Source organism: Furipterus horrens, unplaced genomic scaffold (genome assembly GCF_987537825.1).
Source record: "Furipterus horrens unplaced genomic scaffold, mFurHor1.1.pri manual_scaffold_7, whole genome shotgun sequence".
NCBI classification, from domain to species: domain Eukaryota; kingdom Metazoa; phylum Chordata; class Mammalia; order Chiroptera; family Furipteridae; genus Furipterus; species Furipterus horrens.
In genome coordinates, this window is record NW_028327177.1 from 55,735,227 (window position 1) to 55,758,466 (window position 23,240).

At 41.4% G+C, this 23,240-nt stretch overlaps 1 long non-coding RNA gene across 1 annotated transcript; it reads right to left on the reverse strand.

The window, feature by feature from the left end:
• Nucleotides 1-8,210: 8,210 nt before the first annotated feature.
• On the reverse strand, nt 8,211-10,606 carry LOC150004479 (uncharacterized). The gene is made up of 3 exons (XR_016512296.1): nt 10,557-10,606; nt 9,891-9,963; nt 8,211-8,489 (listed from the first exon to the last, which is right to left on the reverse strand). It is a non-coding gene; the product is annotated as an uncharacterized LOC150004479 (long non-coding RNA).
• Nucleotides 10,607-23,240: the final 12,634 nt, after the last annotated feature.

Sequence of the window (23,240 nt, forward strand, 5' to 3'; positions counted from 1 at the left end):
ATATCATATATTTACTTACGTATACTTATTTGTGAGGATACAAGAAGTCTTCAATCTGGAAGAAGCCCTCACTGAACCATGCTTGCACCCTGATCTCACACTTTCAGCCTACAAACTGTGAGAAATAAATTGATGTTGTTTATAAGGCACCTGTACATGGTACTTTCTTATAGTAGTATGAACACACTAGAACACATAAGGCACCCTAGCCAAGTACCTTCTCATGAAATATTTAGAAAAGCATAAGGCAAAGCAAGCCAGCTCAGTCAATGCTGTCTACTGCATACAGAATAAAATATGTATCCAACATTTGTTTAATGTGTCTTCAATCTTGCTTTTCTCTCTCCTCTTAGGAAAAATCTGTTCCTGCCCCCAACAGAAGTCCAATGTCATTATCACATAAGGGAGGCACACACCTATTGTGGTAGACTCACTCACTTCAGGGTTAGAGTAAACCCCTCCTACAGGCAGTCCTCCAAGCCACCTCTTTTCCAGGGAGCCCACCCTGCCTTGGGTTTTACCTTCTGGTTCAGCTCTTTCTTCAAATCTTCCCTTTGAGCCCTCCCAGACTCTGGCCCAGCATTTTCTTCTGACCTCTGAGTTTGCTTCTTCCTCGGAACAACTGACCAGCTTCTGTTCCTTAGGGACAAGGCTGCCTGAACTGCACTGCCAACCTGCCTCACTTGGTACTGTCTCCTTACACCAGTTCTGCTCTGATGGTTTCTTTCTGTCTGTGTTTATCATTACTTTTACAATTTCTCTGGCATACTACTTCATTCTATCTCCTAAATTTGGCTTCAGTGTTTCCTACTTTCTCTTTTTCTGACCCACAATTTTACTTGGAGTAAAATAACTTAGCTCCTTAAAATCCTACCCTCCACACTATTCAGCTTCCTGCTATCACTGATGCTCTTTATTGCAAGAATTGCCAATTACTCTTCTTAAGAAGTACTAAATTTGTACATATTACAAGCACATATCCAGGTTAAAAATAGCTGCCATCGTATTCAGGGAGGGCCCTTTAAATATATAATACCTAGAGTCATCACTTTATACCGTTTCACACTCACCTGTCCTTCCACTTGGAATCACCCCTTCATCTGTAGTCTCTTTGAAGAAGAGTACTTTCAGGCATGATTTTTGTAATTAACGTTGCTTTTATTCAAAATCTGATTCTAATTCTACACCAAGAATTACTAGATAACTCTAAATTTAAAACCTCCATTTATCTAAAAGAGCATTGAATATGATCAAGTGTTAAATATGTTCAAGAAATAATTGTTCAAAATATAAATGGATGAATGGATGGATTATCCAATTTAAAAATTTATGGAGATGCCAGAGTTTCTTCACTTGGGGTACAGTTCCAAAGAGAGAGGTAAGAAATGAAGGGCTTCTCCTGATTCAGCAAGAGCTGCTTTATCTCCATGAGATCCTCATTCATTTCCTGAGGGTCTATGCTATAGAGCTTTGCACAACACAGGGGCTCAGTAAACTTAAACTGATTGGAGTTAAATAACTAATCAAAATAAATAATAACATTATAATACACTAGCCACATGGCAGGTGCTCAATAGTCACATGTGGTTAGTGACCAGCATAATGAAATATTTTATCATCACAGAAATGTGATTAGTGCTGATATAGAGGTTATGCTCCATGAGACAAGCTAACGTGAGGAAGCCATTTAAGATCCCCTGAACTCCTTCCATAAGCAGTGACATGCTCACAACAGTACTCTGGTTTCATTCCAAAGTGACCAGTACTGGTCAAATGAAACACTGTCATTTATGTGGTATATTTGGTCTTTGCCCCTGGTCCCTGGCATGGAACTCCTAAAACCCTAGGAATTTCCTGAGCAATAGAAACTTCATTTGTTGTTCATAACAAACACCTTTACACCATACCTAACTTTATGCCAATGAGGTGACTCTTGTGAGTCCCTAGATAACTCCAAGACCAGCTGGTCACTGGAAAAACCAAGGTATAATTAATGGGTTGGCACTTTCAACCCCACCCTCCTCACAACCTCTGGGATGGGAAGAGGAGCTGGCAATTGAGTTCAATCACCAATATCCAATGATTTAATCAACCATGCCTCTGTAATGAAATCTCCATAAAAATTCCTAAACAGTAGGGTTCAGAGACCTCCAAGGTGATGAATACATGAAGATGCTGGGAAGGTGAACCTAAGAGAGCATGGAAGCTCCATGGGTGCCTCCCCCATACAATGCCCCAAGCATCTCTTCCATTTAGCTCCTCCTATATTGTATTTTTTTTTATAATAAGTGAGTAATAATAAGTTAAGTGCTTTTCTGAGTTCTATGAGTCATTCTAATAAATTATTGGACCAGGGAGAAAATCTGGATACCTCCAAATTTGTAGCCAGACAGAAATGTGGATAGTTGCGCACAGTTGGAGCTAATGTCTGATATGGGGGCAGTCTGGTGGAACTGAGCCTGTGAGGTCTGTGGTAACTCCAGGAATTAGTGTCAGAACTGAATTGTTGGACACTCAGTTGATGTCAGAGAATTAGAGAATTGATTGGCATGAAGAAAAAACTCTCAGTCTGAAACTGAGAAAACAGTCTTTAATTTTCTCTTTCAACAAAAAGACTGTAGGGTGGTGTTTTGGTCGCATATGTTGTGTCTGTAAGAAAGCTGCCCTTGGTGGTGAGGAGAGGTGTTTTAATTTATACACTGTCTGCCTAGCACTTTGCAATCCTTTAGCATAAAACATTCTGTATAAGTTCAAGGTGTTATTGCAAGGTGTTAATAGTTCAAAATTAACTTTTTTATTTAAGTGTGTTAACTTGTAAATTAGCCAGTCTTAACTCAATAGATCGTGGAGTGGCCAAACTAATGAGTTTTTGTTTAGAATATTTATATGTCTGACCTGAGAATTATGAAAGATATTTTTTTTCAATTTGATCCAGTGATAGTTTCATTATTTTGCCAAAAACATATATATATCATTGAACACTTTTCCCCACTTTCTTTAAATATATGTAGAATGAGATCCAGAAATAATGATGGCAATAATTCTAAGTATTTCTCCAGTTTTTTTTTTTTTTTTCAAAAACCTTGAGAATGTATGCATTGATTAGCTTGCTTATCCTCGCAACATCCCTGGGTACTGGGGAAGTGTGGATACTGGGGAAGAATTTTGCACTCTCCCATAGCTCTGAGAAGGAGGAGAGAAGTCTGGGTCTGTGCAGCATCACAGGATCTCCAGAATCTCTCAGCATTTCCACAGTACAATTCAAACTCCTGATTTTGACCCATGCAATCAGTTCTTCTCACAGCTCATTTTCTTAGCCGAAGCTTGAAAATACTTCCTGAGCTTTCTATACACACTGCTTCACATAGATAAATATACATCAATATCAATAGATGATGGATTGATGATAGCTACATAGATGGAAAGATAAATGAGATAGATGACAGATAGATAGATGACAGATAGATGATAGATAGATAGATAGATAGATAATTAGAGGTTTATTTATTATAAGTAATTAGCTCATGTAATTATAAAGTCTGGCAAGCTCAAAATCTTCAATAGCTAACGTCCCAGTTCAAGTCCAAAGTCTAGAAACTAATGTAGAACCAGAAAGATCTGATGCCCCAGTTTGAAAGCAACTAAGAAAGAGAATTCTTTCTTTCTTGGGAGAGGTTAATCTTTTGTTTTATGTGGGTCTTCTACTAACTGGAAAAGGCCCATCCTCACTGAGGAGAGCAATCTGCCTTACTCAAAGGATTAAAATGTTAATCTCATCCAAAACACCCTCACAGGAAGACCCAGAATAATGTTTGCTCAAATGTCTTGGCACCCCCATGGTCCAGTCATGTTGCCACATAAAACTGACCATCACACTTTGTATGCATTGTAATGAGAAGGGCTCCTCAGAAGGAGCACAAAGAGGGATATGGCACAGTTCACAAGCACCCAGTTTGCTGGAACTCAGTTTTCTCAATCCTTCCATAAACCTCAGAGGAGCCAACATTTTGGAGGAGCCCAAGCCAGTGAAACCCTTACAGGGCTTAAATCTCCATTTAGAGGAGCTGAGAATCTCTACATGAGAATGATGGAGCTACTGTCAATACCATCTGGTAACCAGCTCCTTGCTGACTGCAGAGCGGAGCCATCTCCATTGTCATAGCTGATCCCCACCTGGAAGACACTCCTGCCCTTGAGACTCACTCAGAGTCAGCTCCTTAGGAAGTGGCACCTGCCCACCTGTCCCACAGAGAGGAATTCTTTACCCTCTATCCTGTCTCCACTAAGAAAACACAAAGGGCCAGGCCTCAGGATCATCTCTATCTTTTGGTTTTACAGAAGACATGGAGGCCTGGAGAGGGTAAGTGACTTGACCAATTGTACTCAGAGAGCTAATGAGATCAGATTTAAACACCACCCCCTACTCCCACTCGAAGGCTCTATCCAAAATAAGCATTCTGCAAACTCGGCATGAGGTTTCCAGGCATTCTTCAGTCTTTATTCCTCTGTGTAGCATTATAGCTACATGCAGTGCACAATTCAGAGATTCTATGTCTTTTGTACCTTCCCACTGTAGCCCTTACTCCTGCTGAATGCAGTAGCAGGTACTACCTCACATTACCCCATGGGGCATACTGGCATTTTGAGCAGGGCAAGTTTGCCTCCTGGGTCTACCCCTTAATAACAGACAGTAGCACCCATCAGACTTCAGGAAAATCAAGAGTCCCAAACACTCCTCACGAGAGGAGGAGCAGCAGCTACGGTTCCCCACAAAGGTAGTACATTGACCCACAGTAGCAAATCCCCACAAGCCCTTAGAGAGGCTGAGTCCACCATGGCTTTTCCTGTCCAAAAGAGTGAGTCAAGGCCAGACGGGGATGGTGCCAGGACTTCATGGCTCCAGCCTGGACGCCTGGCTCACCACAGCCCTCACTGTAGATTTGCAGCTCTGTGCTCCCTGCTCCCAGCTGGAACCACTCATACTGATGGACATGGGCTGTCAGTGCCAGACCACGTAGTAGGTGAAAGTTCTGGAAGCTTTACAGAAAAGTCCGTTTTTGTAAAATTTCCACTGTTTTTTGTCAGCCCAAAAGGGAGATCTGTGTGCTTTGAATTGCTCTAGTTCTGCCCATTCTAAAGGGCAGCACAGCTTTTCCTGGATGCTAATGAATACCCACCATATATAACCTGGGTCAGGGCTAAATTCTTACTTAAATTTAACCTCATGTGTTCCCGATAACACAGAGGATTTTTTTTTTTAATTTTTTAAATTTACTGATTTTAGAGAGAGAAGGGAGAAGGCCACTTAGAAAGAGAAACATTGATTTGTTGTTCCACTTATTGATGCATTCATTGGTTGATTTTTGTATGTGCCCCAATCAGGGATTGAATCCACAGCCTTGGTGTATCCGAACAATGTTCTAACCAAATGAGCTACCCCCGAGGGCCAAGGTCAAAATTCATAGATAATGCCGAATTCATTCTTACTGAACTTTGAGGTAAACTGTATTATATTTTTCAAAATATTGGGGAACACAGTATTTAGTTCATCAATGTCCTCAGGGGGTACAGATTTTGAAAGGAAGAGAGGCAATTTGAGAACGTTCCAGGAGAAGAAGGTTCAAATGGATATATTTTATCCAAAAGAGCTCTTAGAAATACCCTCTAGTGGGGCAATGGACTCAGGCTCCTCTGACATGATTGTACAGAACTATGACCCAGCTCTCATCATTTTAAGAAGAAAGAATGTGGACCTGAAATATGTGATAACTTTTAATCAAGTACACTTTGCATACCTAGTACCTTCTGAAGAGACACAAAATGGATATAATAGCCAAGCAGAAATTGAGCAGCTGTCCCTAAGCCTGTGAGCTTGTATAACCTTCTACCTCCAGCAACTGAAGGTCCCAGGCTGGTCATCTACCTCTCCTCTCCATCCTGCATGCTGAGCAACTGGCTATTCAAAAGAAAAGTCTTCACTTGTAGTGTTTGCTAATTTCTGTTGTATTAATTCTCCTACTATGGCCCATTTCAGGCCACAAAAGTTTTAACCACCAGGTGACAGAGTTCCTGAATGTTTAACAGTTCTAGCCAGTCCAGTACAAGGCTGTGTCTCATGTCACATTCAATCCAAAAATATCCAGATAATAATCACTTCTCAGTACCACCCACTACGTCTCAGATTTAACCATCTCTTACCTTAATAAATGCAATAGCAGCCATATAAGTATCCTTTCAGACTTTGCCTCCTTTTGTCTATTCTCAATAAAGCTTTTACTTTTGAAAACAGATGTCAGAGCATGGCACATCTTTGCTTGCACTCACCTACCAGCTCACAGCAATCTGGACCTGACCCCTCCTATCCATCTGAGCACTCTCCCTGGTCACTTACTCCCACAGCGTGGCCTCCTGGCTATGTGGGTATTCCTCAAGTACACCAGCAGACTCTTGCTCAGGATCTGGGCACTACCAGTCCCAAGGCATAGACATTGCCTCCCTGCCATCTCTGTTACTAACTCCCTCACATCCTGCAAACATTTGCTCAAAAGCCACCTTCTCAGGAAGACCTTTCCTCACCTTTCTATCCTATATTCCCAATTCCCCTTCTCAGCTTTATTTTCTACTTGGCACTTCTTATTGTATTCACATACTATATAACCGATTTCTTTAATTTATATTGTGTCTTCCCACTAAAAGACACATTCCACAGAGGTATATAACTTTCATTTGTTTTATTCACTAATAGATCCCCAGCCTAAAACAGCATATAGCATCTTGTCAATGGCCAATATTTACTAATCAAATAAACCCCAAATTTGAGTATTTGGTAAACAATAATTTTGTTTTTCTGTCTTTTTATCTTTTGGCTCCTCCCCATATTATGAACTACTCTAGCACATTGCACTCCATCAGCTTTGTTTTAGGCTGGGGCACCCAGCTGAGGCCTGCCTTTGCACCTGTGGGATCCTCACTAACCTGTTCCACTTAGAACCATCTCAGCCATAGCCCAAACACCTGCTGTAGACAAAAATTTTGAATCTTGTCATGCAACTAATTCCTTCAAGCAGGAGCAGAAAAAATGAAATCTGTTCAAATGTGTTCATAGAAAAAAGAATTCTCACTAGCCCAGGGGGCTGCTAGTTCTAGCGTGGCTTGGCAAAATGGCTTATTCACAAGGGCAATTGCCACACTGTGCCGCATACCATGCTGACAGGTATTTCCTCACCATCTGAAGTTCAGAAAGAGGAAATCAACCCCCTCAGATCTCAAACACAGGGAGTCTCCTTCAGTAACAGGTGTTCCTTAATTTATTCATATGAATAAAAATGCAGAACCTGCTATCTTGTATCCTATTTCTTCTAGAGTCTTACAATACTGAAAGCCTTCTAACTGTAGTTAGATTGTAATAGATAGACTAATTTGGATTTTATCTCAACTACACAAATTGTTATTTCTACTACGAACTGCAGATGAAATTGTTTATACACACAAAAAAATTAATATTAAAATTGTATAACACTACAAAAAGAAAATGAATAATTTAATCACAAAATATAGAAATAGTACCAGGAAAATAAATTTAAGCCCAGGCCATGCCACCCCTGCAACAACCTAGGGAAACATAACTTTTCCCCTGAAGTGTGATCTTTGCCCCAAAGAAACATTTCCAAATATTTGATTATTCCAGATGTTACTCCTAAGTCTTTTCCTGTGGGTCAAGTGCCTCCTATAGTTGTGTGACATTAGTTATGTATTCTAAAGCTCCCCTGCTCTACTTGCACCCATTCCCCATTCAGAGCCCAGTGGAGCCCTGCCCAGGAGCACAGTGAATAAGGTTCCCCAACCTGATGTAGAGGACAAGCTCATGTGCCAGCACATGTGGAGACTCGAGGCCATGCACCTGCTTCTCGCCCCAGTCACCACTGTTCCACTCACCCCTGTTTCAACTTGCCCAAGGATTACCAGGAGTGGTGCTAACCCATGCACGCCCTTGCACTCCTCTGTACAGCCCTCCATGTTAGGCTCCTCTCCCACTGAAATGTTCACTGGCTCCTGCACAACTCAGCGAGCGGCAGGAAGTAGAACAGATTGAAGGGAGTGACACCTAGTGGCTCTAGGTGCTACCTAATTCAATAAATAAATATTTATTAAATTATTAATTAGTAATAAATTAATTTAAAAATATATATTTTAATGGGGAGAATGTAGGGAAAGAATTTTTAAAAGCACATTACATGTAATCTCAGCAAACTGAGTATTAGAAACAGGCACTGATAGGCTTTATCTGTTCTTGCTTTTGTCTTTCATGCTGGAGGGCCTGGTTTGGTTTGGCACTTTTCTCCATCTTCTTCCTTGCCAAAATAGCTTAGCCAGAGGCAGTGAACCTTCCACTAAAGCAGGTGGGTGTCAGCTCAGGATCAGGTTCAAGGGGTGAGAGTCAATGCACAGGAACGGGTATGCCAAAGACAACCACACAGGATGCAGTCTGCCTTTAAAAAAAAAACACGTGTGGGGATGATTAGAGATCAGTCATCAAGTCGCTTGTCAGGGAGGGGAGCTTCATTGTTCTTAAATGACAAGCACTGGATTTTGTAATTATGGGGACTCCTCCCACACTGACCAGCATTTCCAAGTGCAATTGCAACTGCCAAGAATCTGGCGAAGATAAGGAGGGTGTACCTTCAGCCAGGACAAAGTCACAATATTGAATTTAAAAATGCAGAAATACAATTGGAACCTTAAGTTCAATCTTTATGCCAGAAACTTTAGATACATATACCCAGTTAAAACATGGAGAATCCTTGATATTTATCCATATATTTAAGAAAATTTATTACATAGCTTATAATTCAAACGTACAAAATTCAAGAAATGTAGAAAACTCATTTTTTACTACCAACTCATTAATGTAACTTCTGTATACTTGGCAAATTAAAATAAGACTGAAAATCACTCAGTGAACAATAAAATTCTTATATCCATACACAGCTAAGTAATGTCACAGGAAATGCTTATATTCAATATTTGCATCTATGGACTTACAGTCAAGATGGAGATGTAGATAGACATGCTTTGCCTCCTTGCACAACCATAGAAGGATCATAACTAACCTCAAAACAAAAAACACCCAGAACTGACAGAAAAATGAACTGTATGGAAGTCTAACAGCCAAGGATTTATAGAAGCCACATTTATCCAAGCGGGTAGGAGGGGCGGAAATGAGGAGCCAGGGCAGAGTAGATGCAGTGTGGCGGCACGAAGGTGGCAGCTGGCAGAATGTGCAATCCCACCTTCGCGTGTGGCGGGTAAAAATTGGGAGGATTCCTGGGGAGCAAGCGATCCCAGCCCCAGGCCAGACCATGCAGCCCAGGATTCCAGCACTGGAAAAATAAAGCCTCATAACTTCTGGTGTCAAAAATCAGTGGGGGGTAGCAAATGGAAGAAACAGCTGGTATCTCAGAAGAGTCTGTTTAAAGGGTCCACATGATCCTAGAACATACACAAACCCACCCACTCTGGAAATCACCACCAGGGCAACAGCTAGAGGGGTGCCAGGAACATATGGGAAGTGTATGAAGTGATTGGAAATGGGGCAAGTGCTGAGCAACCCTCCAGCAGCCAGACAGCAGCCTTATTCCCTCTCTGACCCCTTCCCCAAATGTAGAACTACAAAGGAGTGAAGTTGGTTGCCAGACCCTAGCGATCACCTAAGGCTCTGTCCCATAAACTTAACAGGTGCACCAAGACAGGGAGTCAAAGCAGCTCTACCTAATACACAGAAACGGACACAGGGTGGCTGCCAAATTGAATAGACAAAGAAATAAAGTATACTTTATAAAAGAAGAAAAGAAAAAAGCCAGGTCAAAAAAAATTTGCATCTATGAACTTACCTATTTATACTTTAATATAACTGGTATTCTTAAGCCTTGAGTTTTCTTTATCTCAGTTTTAAGGGCTGTTGATCTTAAAGAAGGAAAGAGAATCACCATAAAAAACAGGATACATTCTTATATTTACCCCATCATCTACCACATCCTATGTGCAAGTATCTAAAATTATTTTTTTAATCATTCTAAAAATTACTGTTGGCCTGTGTGTCTTAATTACAAACCTATCAATAATAAGTACATTAAACTATTTTGTAATAAAATATCAAAAATATGTCCTTATTTAAGGGAGGAAAAAGACAAAAATAACTCAAGAAAATCTAGCTGACTGAAGGCATGACCAATAAAAAAAATTCCATTTAAAGCTTTACCTTGAGATTAACAGTGAATAAAGAGAATAAAGTCTACCTGTTGCTTTCTTGATCACGTTCTTATAGATTTCACCCCACTCCCACCCAGTCATCCAACGGCTGATAACAAATTGCTAACTAGGCTCATTGCCTGAGTGGGGACTGAGTGCACACACACCCTGCTGGGCTTCCAGAAGCTGCTTGTCCAGAATAGAAATCATGGCAACTAAGCCCAGAGGAAAGAACAGTTTGATTAAGGAGTACATATAGTTTTCTTAATGCAACCACTATCACTTTCACCAGACTAATTAAGAAATACCTTTATTTAAGAAAGGGGATGAGCTTCAACAATGTGCTTCAGATTTGATCTGGGTTAACAGAGGCAGAAACAGTACAGGAGACAAAGAGATGTTTTAGAGCAAACAGTCACACCCCACACAGCAACCTTTAACAGGGCACTTCCCACTGCCTCCACTCCAGGTGACCTCCTCCTGGCACAAAGGCTCATACTTTCAAGGGGAGACCTGGATCCTTGGGCCCAAAGACCCTACCGTGGACAGCTGGACACCTCCACTTTGTTCAGAAGAGTTTCATTTGTAAAGAAGCCTCCCACTGCCCTTAACTTCAACCCTCTGAAAGGTATCTTACACCAGAGAAATATCTGTGTGTGTATTTCCTGTTGATACAAAAACAGCCAACATTATCTCAGAACAAGAGTCCCAAAGATAACTTCAAGGAAAGCAAGCAATGGAAATAATCTTGCCAGAGGGAAGCAGATGAGCAGAAAGAAAACCCCGCAGCTCAGACCCCAGGAGGGTGTTGTCCATCAGAACCCTCTGAGGATGAGATAGACTCAGTTCTCTGCTTATCTATATGCTCTCACAATAAAACACACATAATCTCTCTCTCTCTCTCTCTCTCACACACACACACACACACACACACACACACACTGTCCTGGAACATTGATTCAGGAATGACTTAGAAAAAAGATTTAACACTGAATGAATCACGAGCATCAATCCCTGTGTGTTCCTGGAAGGTCTTCCTTATAAATTCTGGCCAGGCCTGGCCCTGCTTGGCTAATGAGATCATCTCCCAGGGTATGCATCCATATCACCATCTATGTAACTACAAGGACCCATAACTCCTCCCATCCCATGCCTTTATGTTATTGGACTTCTGCATCAACTCTTGCTATTCCTTCTGCCTGTAATGCCCCTTGCCCTTCTTCCAACCAATGAAAATCCTACTGCCCCAAGACTCCTTCTGCATAGCCCCATTTGGCATCTTAGACATGTAGTCAAACTGTATCCTCTGGTTGTTGGATCTGTTGTCCAAACTTCATGGGGTTCTTGAAGACGGGGGTATACATCATTCTGTGTAGTTCTGACTCCATTTAGAGGAGCGAGTTTCAAATGGGGGGCACTCAGGGAGGCAGCTACTCCAAGTTAGTTGAATCTCCACTCTCTTTCAGCAGAAAATGTGAGAGAGAGTGAGCTGTTTTAATCTACCTTAGACTTGTCACCTCAAAATAAGAAAGGAAAAGGAAAGTGTCAACCTTCTTAGTGTCCAACATCAAAAATTCCCTAAATTAAGCAGAGGTTTCGCTCCAAGATAAATGCAATTCAATTTAACCTGTACACAAGGCACTGGACTAGGTGCCATGTGGCCACATCTGGACACACTCACAATGCTCTCCACCTAGGCCCTGCAGAGGAATGATGTAAGGGCTACCATCATCTCACACATTATTATATCCAAAGGACATTTATCAAGCACTAACTATGTCTCAGACACTGCACTGAGAATACAGCAGGAAATGGAATGAAAGCCTTGACTCATTCTAGTTGGGGAGACAGATAAAAATGGAATACAAGTTTAGATAGGTTCATGCTATAATAAAATGGGGACACATAAGGGGGCTGGTTATACCTAGAGGCAGAAGCTGGGAGAGGGGGTCGTGGGGTCAGGGAAGTCTCTGTTGAGCTAACATTTGGCCAATGACCTGGGTGAACTGAGGGAGTGAATTATGGGGCAAGAATAATTCTAAACAGAGAACAGAATGCAACATCCTAGAGCAGGCTAAACATGAGTTGAAAAAAACAGCAGAAAGGCCATGTGTCCAAAGTAAAGGAGCAAGGGGAGGTAGCATGAGGTGGGGTCCCCTGCCAATTCCTCCTCGCCACCCCATGTCTGTGCAGCAGCTCACAGTGGCTAGTGGACTGGGCCAGAATGTTTGGCTTCCAATCCTTATCTGAGAAATTGAAGAAAAACAATTTCTTCTAAGTTGGTTGATTGGGGTGTTGCAAATGCTTAAGGACAACAAAAAAGTCTGTCAAGCATTTTGCTCAGCTTTACCAGCTGATCTGAAGTCATGCTGCTGTAGCTCCCACGGCCAGTAAACAGAAGTCCGTTTTCCTCCTGGGAAGTTTACGTGGTACTTTGGAATCCTTCTGGACTTGACGTGTTATGTAAATTTAAGTGCATTACCATTAATCTCAGCATAGATTTATCTTTTTTTTCAGGCATCAGGTTAGTTTAATGATGCAGCTGCTGCAGAACAGGGAGAGAAACTATGAATGCAGGGAAAATCTCAGCCCCAGAAAAGGATAGACTTCCCAAGGCAGGCCCTGTGTGAGTCTCAGAGCCACAGGAAGCTAGCTGTGTTTCTTTGGCATTGCCCAAGCTAGGACCAACCTTCACTCTGTAGGAAAAAAAAGAAAAGTTTCTTATGTGCCCAAAGTCTTTGGAATTTTTTTATATCTAAAATACACCCAGGTGATCAATCAGTAAGATTGCTCTTTGAACCACTATCATACTTTCTGCATTTTGGTTAAATATATATATTTATCCCATATATACATATACGTTTTTAAATTCTTCACATCTTAACATACATCATGCATTTCAACCATTTTGTAGCCTGGTATAACTTCCATCTCCCACCCCCTCCCACCCTACTGCAACTCTGTATAAATACATACCACACACACACGCACATGCGCACATATACACCATATACACATGTGTACCACATACACATGTGCCCACACACTCAAATGCCGTGTACATGTGTGCATGTATACACACGTGCCATGTGCTTGTGAGCACATGTGTGCACCTATGTGCCACACATGCATGTGTGCATGCATACATATACATGCATTCATGCTCACCATAGGCACATGTACACACAGTTATATGCACATATTCCATCAGTTAGCAAACTGGACACTTCCCTCACTCTTTTCTACCTCCCTTCTTCCCCTCTGAAATTTATCAGTCTCATTCTCTCAGATCATTCTAGAGTAGGCTAATGTGATCATCTATATTAAAATGTTAATAATTTTATTTGTCATATCTCTAACATAAATTGATAATATGTGTTGACAGAGTTCTTGAAAGCTTGACTTCAAAGTCTTAACTAAAATGGGAAAATCCGGCCCAAAGGGGGCATTTGAGGGCAAGATGTCCTGAGATGTTCCGCACATCAATATCATGCTGTGGAGGTGGCAGCGGGGAGGGCCTGTGTGTGAGCCTGACCCTATCTTTGTCCTATAAAATTAATTCATTCAAGTTTTAGGGAGGGTAATGTGTGAACATAAAATGAAATGAGAATTTTTGAGTCTTTATTTCACCCCCACTAGCACTCTTGGGGAACATGTGTGTTTCATGCCTGTCAGTAACCCAGCTTTAGATGGAAAAAGAAGACTTCCCTCAAGTGGAAAAACCTACCTGTAGCCTTAGAGATTTAGTAGGTGACAGTCTAACATGAAATAATAAATACCATTATGATGTCACTGTCTCACTGCTCATTTTTAGAGACTCTGGACCTTTCTTCCAAAAACACAAGCTCATGAATAGGACTCTGTGGTACCTGACATGTTGTTTATGGGTCAGTGTAGTCGTGGTGGCTGAGCCTGTACTGACAGGTTTTCCCAGACCCTCCCAAGCATGTATCATGATAGCCAGTTGGCCCTCCGGTCTCTGAACCAACCCAATTCAGATTGCAAAGTGCCAAAGCTGAAATTCAGACTTGCCATAGTGAGTTATATAACTGCTTCTAGAGCCAGTCTTGGTGTACAATCTGGAAAAAAAAACCTCTTGGGCCCTGACGTGTTGTGCAACTTAAAATGATTTAATTTGCTTCCACCTCCATTTTTGTGAATGTCACAACATTTTGCATATGTGTTTTATGGAAAATAACTAGAATTAAAATATGAAAGCCAGATTTCTGATACATAATTGTAATGGGGTGTAGAGCAAGGGGACCCCTAAATAAGAAATATTCCCCCAGTCCTTGGTTGAAGGATGGTGTAAGGGGATGATATGGTTTAAGATTCTTTGCATTACCATGATAAGTGGATAGCCTTTCCTGAAGGGAAGTGGGTTGCTGCCCCAGGGTAAAAGGCAGATGTGACTTACAGGGCATATCCTGACTCATGACATAGCTAGTAGAGGCAGGGGCCCCTGCATCACTGACTCACTCTGGCCCTGATTAAACATGGCAGCCAAGAGAATGTAAATGATACAAGGTTACTGGCAAATGTAGCACATTGTGGAAGGAACAGGAGATGTGGTGAAATATGAAGCTCTGGGTCAGGGTTTAAAATAAGGGTGGTCTGAAAGAGAAGGAGATTCTGCCATGCTGCCTGTAGTAAAGGAGGAGCTACATCTGCTCCTCTGAAGATTCGGTCATGCAGCCTGGGATAATAAGAAAAAGGTAGCTGGTTCACCATGGGAGAGAAAAGGAGAGGTAGAAGCCATGCCAAGCCATGATGAGGAAGGGGCATCCATGAGGGATTCAGCCATGAGATCTGAGAGAGAAAGCAACTATGCAGTTTATAATCAGGTTTCCACAGGGTAGCTGGGTGTGTTACAGAAACAGGGGAGTCCAAAAATCCCCAGAGTTTTGCGGCTGGGGGATGGGGAGAAGGAAGCAGCTTTTGGAATGCCTCCACATGCCTGAGGCTGGTGGCTAGTGTCTTTTTTATGCAAAATGGCTATAATGCATCCAAAGCCTCAGGTAGATGGGAGGAGTCTTGAACCAGGGGACGGTATGGAAAAGGCACACAGAGCCTGCGTGGGGTTCTGTGAATGGTCAGAACTGTTTGCAATGCCCACTGCATCAGAGGACGCAGTCAGGGATATATAAGCAGCTGCAGACATTTTGGCTCTCTCACTCTCGCTTGCACGCTCTCTCGCACTCTCGCTCGCGCGCCAGCTCTCTCTCACGTGTGGGCTCGCTCTCGGGCTCTCGCTCTCTCATGTGCTCCCTCCACGTGGCTTGGAGAAGGGGCCTTCTCCATGTGGCTTGGAGAAGGGGTCTCCAGGCTGCTTTAAGAGGCTCTCCCCATGTGGTTTTGAGAAGGAGAGGAGATCCGCATGGTTTGCAGGAAGAAGGCAGTTTGCAAGGAGGCTGAGAATCCAGGCGGTTCTGCATTGAGAGCTGGAGGGCACCACAGCACAGAAAGGACCTCCCCAATCAGAACTGAGTGATTGGCAGCTGCTGGTAAAGCTGAACTGTGTTTGGAAAGTAGGGAAACAGTTTCTCTAACTTTACTAAAACTAGCCTGGTTTGGTAGGGGGGAGGCAAGGATATGTGTTTAAGGGTGTTTTAAAGAACATAAGACTTAACAACAGAAATCTGCAAATAACTAAATCTATATAACTGTTAAATAAACAATTCTTTTTCTTTTCACCAAACTCTGGTATTGAGAGTTATAATTTTGGCGGCGGGCAATCGGGCCCCTAACTAAAGAGCCTGTGGGTTTGTTTTCAACTGGAGCAGCCCAGGGGTTCTGTAACAGGTGCAGTAAGGAAACAGCAGCCAAGAGGGAGAGAACAGCATGCTGCTGCTCTGATTGTGCCTACTCTAGCTGACTCTGAACCCACCAAGGACTCTGTCTTGCAAGATGCTGACCTGCTGCCTTAAAGACTGAGAGTTTGTCTTCACTCTTGGGACTCAGGATGTACAGAGAAGTCACTCTCTTGGGACTTGGACCTTCCTTGATTTCACCATGATCCAGTGTAACACAGCACATGTTTTCCTGGACTACGACATAAGGGCTGAAGACAACGTACCCCAGATCCTGAAGGAGAGAGCTGCTGTGAGAGCATGTCAACTTTGAAAGCCATGAGTGTACTTTCCAGAGGGAAGAGAGAACTGTTTGCACAATTGGCTTTAGAACAGATAAGGAAATGGGGAACTTCTGGCCTTGGTTTTGGTGTTTTTGGCTTATAGCTTTGTGGGGAGCAAGGGAAGTGCTAGGTCTTGTGGGAGAACAGAGCTCCACGCAGGAGTGCTCTCAGCCCCACAAGGTTGGAATCCTGTAAATAAAAACCTGTTTCCCTCAATACTGATTGTTGGATCATCCACCAAGACACCATGTGCATGAGCCCCAGTTTGCTCAGTTACACAGTTACCACATTCAAGGAAACCAAAAATAGGAAGAGTGAAAAATGTCAGAAATTATTAAGGCAAAGAGGTGGAGAGAAAAACAATCTAATCTCACATAACTTTAACTCACTCAGGAGGAGTAGCTGAAAGGAAATGGCTAGTTCAAGGTTCACATTGTGAGCTGGATCGATCTGTGTACACTGAGCTGAAAGTCCAGGAGAGCAGCTACACCTTCCTCTTTAACCTGAGGTGGGAGAGCGCCTAGTACTGCACAGTCAGCATGGTTATTACTTAATGTGTTTGCAGAATACTTTATTTTCCTCATCACTGTCCCAGCCATGATTTTTTGAGAGGACTCTCAAGCCCTGAGAGAGGTGACTCCCTGGCCCATTGGCCTTCACATCTAAGCTGCACTTTCTCTGGGTGCTCCTTATGAAACCAGTATCAGCCTCCCTGGACCTTCCAATAATTCATTTCTTAACTCTACCCATTGTTGAGCAGCCCAGGGACAAAGACACCTCATTACTCTTGTTGGTGGCTATACTGCTCATTTCTTGACTGGGCCACCAACCTTGCCCCAGGGTTTCCTAGGGTTTGTAGACTGAAACCAGCCACTCTTTCAGATATCCTCCAGCCTTACCTGCATAAATTAAATAAGAAACTATGCAACCAGCTTCAGAATTTTGCATTTGTCTTAGAAACTCTACATCTTAAATTTGCGATTGAATTTGTAAAGTATTTAAAGCATCCCTTTAACTGATGGGATTAAGAAAAAACAGATACAAATAATAATATGGTGATTGCTAGGGGGAAAGAGGGAAATTAAAAAGAAAAGACCATAGGGGCGATGATTGTGGAAGAGTTAACATAAACGCAGGCTTAATTTCAACCCGATGAGTACTGATGAGAGAATAATTTAAAGAGGCTGAAGTTTGAGTTCAGGACAGAGGAGTGCTAATGTTGGAACAGCTAGGAAAGGCCCTGTATTACATATCTCTACCAGTGAGATGTTGATGTGGAAAATCAGAAGTACCTGGATGGTGTAAGAGTTAACAGAAACCTAGTTTCAAGATCATTCAAGACAGAGTTTATTTTAAATTTTTTAGTTTGGTATTGTTAGAAATAAGGACATAGTGACTCCCAAACCAGTAAAAAGTCATTAGTAACAAAGGGCAAATGTAATTAAAGGGTCTTAAAGGCAAATGTAATTAGAGGATCCCTGAGAAGGGAGCTGACAGCACTGGCACATCTACAAACCACAGCAGGGGCATTTAGATAACTGTGTTAGATTGTAACTCCAGAGTAACCAGTAATGGAGAAACGGGGAAGAAGGAGAGGGGAGGGGGAGCTAGTTGCGTTAGGGCGGGGAAGCTAATTGCTCTCACTTTAGGGCAAGGAAGAAAATCACTTCAGGGTAGCAATTTTAGGGTGGAGAATATAATCACTTTAGGGTGGCAATTTCAGGGTGGGGAAGCTAAGACTATAAAACCAGTTTCCTTTGTCTACTTGGCGTGCACATTCTTCTGGCTGTGAGGGTGCACCCGGCTCTGCAGACTCATGAATAAAGGCCTCGCTTTACTGCTCAAGTCCTGTGTCCCAGTTTTTATTGTGAGCATTTCTCACAGTATCCAGAATATATAAAGAACTCATAATCTAACAACAAAAAGACAAAAACCCATTTAAAAACAGGCAAAAGATTTGAAAAGACATTTTTATAAAGAAGATATACACATAGCCAATAAGTTCATGAAAAGATTCTCATCATCATCAATCATCAGGGAAATGTAAATCAAAACCATACTGAGATATCACTTCACACTTACTAGGATGACGATAATAAAAACAAACAGAAAGTGAAAAGTGTTTGGGAGGATATAGAAAAATTGGAACACTTCTACATTGCTGCTTGGAATGTAAAATAGTACAGCCACAGTAGAAAGTATTTTGGTGGCTCCTCAAAATGTTTTTAGACATAACACCTGGGTTCTAGGTATCCAGGCCTCGTTTTAGCAAGCCCCCACAGTAACTGCCGGTGTCAGGGGCTACCTAACCCCCAATAAATCCGTTGCGCCTAGCTGCTCTAGACTCAGGCAACTATCAGGAGGTAGCAACTGTCCAACCGCCAACAAGCTGGCTGTACAAGGGAGCAACTTAGCCTATCCTGTACTGCTTACATATTCCAAGCCTCAGAACTCCTTAAAAACTCATTCTGCCCTGACCCTACCTGCTGGTGTCTGCCCCAACCCCAACCTGCCATGTTGCATACTCAATAAACCATCTTGTTCAACATTTGGCTTCTGGCCTTCTCTACCTCCACCAACCCCCTGAAACCTAACAAAAGTTATAAATAGAAATGTCATATGATCTAGCAATTCTACTCCTAGGTATATACTCAATATAATTATAAACATGTGTTGAAACAAAAAATGTGTACACACATGTTCATTATTCACAATAGCTAAAAGGAGAAACAACCAAAATATCTATCAACTGATGAATAGATTAACCAAATGTAATATATCCATGAATTAGAGTATTATTAAGCCATAAATAGGAATTAATACTCATACATGCTACCATATAGATGAATCTTAAAGACATTGTGCTAAGTGAAGGAAGCCAGATACAAAAGGCCACATACAGAGGGTAGGAGGCAAAAAACAAAAACAAAAAAAACCACAGAATTTATTTATTAAAAATTGTGTATTTACTCTTACATGTTTAAACTTCAGTCACCTTCAAAGTACTCTCCATTTGATCAAATACACTTATTGAGACATTTTTTCCACTGCTTAAAATAGTTTTTGATGCCTTTTAGAGCTTCTGCCATTTTTTGTTTTACCTCTCCTGTATTGACAAAATATTTCCCTTTGGGAATTTTTTTTTCATCCAGGGAAACAAAAAAAGGTGCTCAGGGGAATAAGGAGGGTGGAGCATGAGGGTTATGCTGTTTTTCATCAAGAACAGCTGAACATTAATGCAGTGTGGGCAGGTACACTCATAAATTACCCATCAAGAGATGGGCAAACACGTTGAAAGAGTTTTCAAAAAAAAATCCACTGAAGTCAAATGCAGCCTCTCACAACAATACCAACTGGTACACTGACAGAGATAAGTTCTTAGTAAACTCATATAGGAGAGAAACAAGATGGCGGAAGAGTAAGTGGAAGCTACACTAACCTTCTCCCAAAACTAGTCTGGATTTACAACTTAATTTTGGATAAATCATCTGGAATAACCAAACGAACACTAGCTGCAAAGAAGTTTTATAACCATGGAGAGAGAGAAAAGGCCACTACATCACAACGTGACCGGTACGGAGTGACAAGACGCAGAAGACCTGGGTGGGCTCACACGAGTGGCAGCTGAAGGGACTGAGAAACAGCTCAGCAGCCAGGGGTTCCCCATGAGAAGGGCAGGGTCTAAACCCCCAGCCAAGCTTCCCAGCCTACAGCAACAGAGTGGAAAGTAAAATAGTATCCAGCTGTGAAAACTGAAAAGCCACAGGGTTTCTTGATAGCCAGAGAGAAACAACTGGAGAAAAAGAGCTCTTAAGTGGATCACATACGAAAATATTTTGGCCCCCACTTACCCTGGGCTCAAGCAGAGGGAAGGCAGAGAGGACTACAGATGCTTGGGGAGAGGTTGGTGTGGTGGCTTTGAGGGGAAAAATGGGGAGGCAGCTGAATGGGTCCCAGTGCTGACTCATCTCCAGTACTACAGGAAGACCATTCCCCCCTCTCCAAGTGGAGTCAGCCTGAGGGGAAGCAAAAGCCCTGCCTACAGGTATTAAGCTGCCACACCCACAGCACTTAAGTCTGACAACTAATCACAGATTGAATAGACTAACTAAAGAAGACAGACAAAGGCAGTAGATCTCCAGAAGTCTCCAACAGGCTGCCTAGGCCCACACTGGTACAGGATCTGACGCCACCAGGGGCAGATACAGGAAGTGCAGATAATTCTAAGAAGAACCAACTAACAATAGGAGTCACAAAAATGGGGAGACAGAGAAACAACCCCCCATTGAAAGGAAAGGTAGAATCCCCAGAAAGAGTGCTAAATGAAATAGAGGGAAGCACACGATCAGATATGGAATTCAAAACATGGATTATGGAGAAGCTCAATGAGCTCAGCTGAAACTACAAAGAACTCCAGGGAAACTACAAGGAACTCCAGAAACACTACAAGGAACTTACTGAGAGTTACACTAGCATGAAAAAGGACATAGAAACTATCAATAAGAGCCAGGAGGAAGTGAAGAATACGATCTCTAAATTGCAGAACACAGTAGAAGGAGTTAAAAGCAGGCTAGAGGAAGCAGAAGATCGGATTAGCAAGCTGGAAGACAATGTAGACAAAAACTCCCAGACAGTGCACCAAAATGAAAAAAGACTGAACAAGACTGAAGAGGTTCTAAGACAGCTGCAGGACAACATGAAACGTAATAATATCTATATCATAGAAATTCCAGAAAGAGAAGAAGAGCAAGGGATAGAAAACCTCTTTGAAAAACTAATGACAGAAAACTTCCCTAACATGAGGAGAGAAAGAGTCACGCAAGTCCAGGAAGCAGAGAGGGTCCCAATGAAGATGAACCCCAACAGGCCCACTTCAAGACACATCATAATTAAAATGCCAACATTCAAAGACAAAGAGATAATCCTAAAAGCAGCAAGAGAGAAACAACTAATAACATACAAGGCAGCTCCAATAAGGTTATCATCAGATTTCTCAGCAGAAACACTACAAGCCAGAAGGGAATGGCAAAAAATATTCCAATCAATGAAAAACAGAGGCCTACAACCAAAAATACTCTACCCAACAAAGCTCTCATTCAAAATGGAAGGTGAAAAAAGGAGTTTCCAAGACAAAAGAAGGCTAAAAGAATACATCTCCACCAAACCAGCATTGCAAAAGATGCTAAAGGGTCTGCTTTAAGAAGATGAAGAAACGAAGAGAAACAGAGAGGAACACGAGTACAAAGAGGAAAAAATGGCAATGAATAAGTACTTGTCGGTAATAACCTTAAATGTAAATGGATTAAACCTCCAAACAAAAGACATAGGGTAGCTGAATGGATTAGAAAGAATGACCCACATATATGCTGTCTACCTTAGAACATAAGATCTACACAGAATGAAAGTGAAGGGATGGAAAAAAGTATTTCAAGCAAATGGACATGAAAAAAAAAGCTGAGGTAGCAATACTTATATCAGACAAAACAGATTTCACAGCAAAGCCCATAAAAAGAGACAAAGAAGGACATTTCATAATACTTAAGACAAAAATCCATCAAGAAGATATAACCCTTTTAAATATATATGCACCCAACTTAGGAGCACCCAAATATGTATGTAAAACTTTAAAAGACTCCAAGAAAGATATAGACAGCAACACACTCATAGTAGGGGACTTTAACACCCCATTGTGAACAATGGACAGATCTTCAAAGAAAAGTACCACCAAAGATATTGAGGCACTGAACAACACTCTAGATCAAATGGACTTAGTCGATATATATAGAAATTTTCACCCCAAAGAAGCAAAATATACATTCTTCTCAGTGCACATGAAACATTTTCAAAGATAGACCACATGGTAGGACACAAAACAAGCCTCAACAAATTCAAGAAAATTGAAATTATATCAAGCATCTTCTCAGATCACAATGGCTTAAAATTGGAAATCAACCTCAAGGAAAAAACTCAAAAACATTTAAACTCATGGAGAATGAATAACATGCTATTAAATAATGAATGGGTTAACAATGACATCAAAGAAGAAATCAAAAAGTTTCTGGAAACTAATGACAATGAACATACAACAACCCAAAACCTATGGGATAAAGCAAAAGCAGTCCTGAGAGGAAAGTTCATAGCAATATAGGCCTACCTAAAAATATAGAAGAATCTCTAATAAAATATTTAACCCCACAGCTACAAGAACTAGAGGAAGGACAACAAGCAAAGCCCAGATCAAGTAGAAGAAAGAAAATCATCAAGATCAGAGCAGAATTAAATGACATACAGACTAAACTAACAACTCAAAAGATCAACATAAGTAGGAGCTGGTTCTTTGAAAAGATAAACAAAATAGACAAGCCTTTAACCAGGCTAATCAAGAAAAAAAGAGAGAAGACCCAAATAAATAAAATCAGAAACGAAAGAGGAGAAATCACAACCGATACAACAGAAATACAAAGAATTGTAAGAAATTATTACACACTACTGTATGGCAAAAAATTAAACAACCTAGAGGAAATGGACAAATTACTGGAAACTTATAGTCTTCCGAAACTGAATCAAGAAGAAGCAGAAAGCCTGAATAGACCAATAACAACTAGTGAAATTGAAGCAGTAATCAAAAACCTCTCACAGCACAAAAGCCCTGGACCGGATGACTCCACAGGTGAATTCTACAAAACATTTAGGAAAGAACTAACTCCTATCCTCCTCAGATTATTCCAAAAGATCCAAGAAGAGGGAAGACTCCCAAACTTGTTCTATGAAGCCAGTATAACCCTAATTCTAAAACCAGGTCAAGACACAACAAAGAAAGAAAACTACAGGTCAATATCACTGATGAACATAAATGCTA